A 2,048-nucleotide genomic window follows, 5' to 3' on the forward strand; every position below is an offset into this window, starting at 1 on the left:
TTTTCAAGTCTTCTCAAAGTCCCACAAAATACCACAAAACACCACAAAATATTCTCATTATCCCATGAAGTTCAAGAAAAATTCAAAAAAATTGCAGAAAAATCCCACATAATATCCTACAAATTTTCTGAAAACCGCACCAAATTCCTGAAACATCCCACCAAATCACCACTCATTTCCACAAAATCTAAGAAAATACCTCAAAATTCTTCATGTCTCCTCAAAACCCCTCAAAATTCCACAAAACTCCCAGAAAATCTTCTCAATATCCTATGAAATTCAAGAAAAATCCCACCAAACTGCAGAAACATCCCACCAAATCGCCACAAATTTCCACAACATCTAAGAAATATCCCACCAAATGCTTCAAGACTCCTCAAAATCCCACAAAATACCACAACATTGCAAAAAAAACCCACAAAATTTCAGAAACATCCCACCAAATAACCACAAATTTCCACAACATCTAGAGAAAAATACCACAAAATTCTTAAAGTCTCCACAAAATCCCACAACATTCCAGAAAAAAAATCCCACCAAATTGCAAAAATCTTCTCAAACCCCAACAAATTCCAGTCACATACAAATCCCCACATTTCCGCAAAATCTAAGAAAATACCTCAAAATTCTTCATGTCTTCTCAAAGTCCCACAAAATACCACAAAACACCACAAAATATTCTCATTATCCCATGAAATTCAAGAAAAATTCAAAAAAATTGCAGAAAAATCCCACATAATATCCTAGAAATTTTCTGAAAACCGCACCAAATTCCTGAAACATCCCACCAAATCACCACTCATTTCCACAAAATCTAAGAAAATACCTCAAAATTCTTCATGTCGCCTCAAAATCCCTCAAAATTTTACAAAATTCCCAGAAAATCTTCTCAATATCCTATGAAATTCAAGAAAAATCCCACCAAATTAGAGAAACATCCCACCAAATCGCCACAAATTTCCACAACATCAAAGAAAAATCCAACCAAATTCTTCAAGACTCCTCAAAATCCCACAAAATACCACAACATTGCAAAAAAATCCCACCAAATTCCAGAAACATCCCACCAAATCACCACAAATTTCCACAACATCTAGAGAAAAATCCCACAAAATTCTTCAAGTCTCCTCAAAATCCCCCAACATTTCAGACAAAAATCCCACAACATTGCAGAAACCTTCTCAAAACCCCACCCAATTCCCGACACATCCCACCAAATCCCCAAACATTTCCACAAAATCTAAGAAAATACCTCAAAATTCTTCATGTCTCCTCAAAATCCTTCAAAATTCTACAAAACTCTCGGAAAATCTTTTCAATATCCTATGAAATTCAAGAAAAATCCCACCAAACTGCAGACAAATCCCACACAATTTCATAAATTTCCTCAAAACCCCAACAAATTCCAGAAACATCCCACAAAATCACCACTCATTTCCAGAAAATCTAAGAAAATACCTCAAAATTCTTCATGTCTCCTCAAAATCCCACAACATTCCAGAAAACTCCCACAAAATCTTCTCAATATCCTATGAAATTCAAGAAAAATCCCACCAAACTGCAGACAAATCCCACACATCATAAATTTCCTCAAAACCCCACCAAATTCCACAATCATCCCACCAAATCCCCACAAATTTCCACATCATCTAAGAAAAATCCCACAAAATTCTTCAAGTCTCCTCAAAATCCCACAACATTCAAGAAAAAAATACCACACAATGACCTAAATTTTCTGAAAATCCTGCCAAATTCCAGAAACGTCTCAAAAAATCCCCTGAATATCCCACAAAATCTAAGAAAAATCCCACAAAATTTTTCATGTCTCCTCAAAATACTACAAAATACCACAACATTGGGAAAAATCACACAAAATTCCAGAAACATCCCACCAAATCACCACACATTACCACAACATCTAAGAAAAATCCCACAAAATTCTTCAAGTCTCCTCAAAATCCCACAACAGTCCAGAAAAAAATACCACAATATTGCAGAAATCTTCTCAAAACCCTACCAAATTCCAGAAACATCTCAAAAAATCCCCT

The sequence above is a fragment of the Cyanistes caeruleus genome, unplaced genomic scaffold (assembly GCF_971803275.1).
Source record: "Cyanistes caeruleus unplaced genomic scaffold, bCyaCae1.hap1.1 HAP1_SCAFFOLD_89, whole genome shotgun sequence".
Taxonomy (NCBI): domain Eukaryota; kingdom Metazoa; phylum Chordata; class Aves; order Passeriformes; family Paridae; genus Cyanistes; species Cyanistes caeruleus.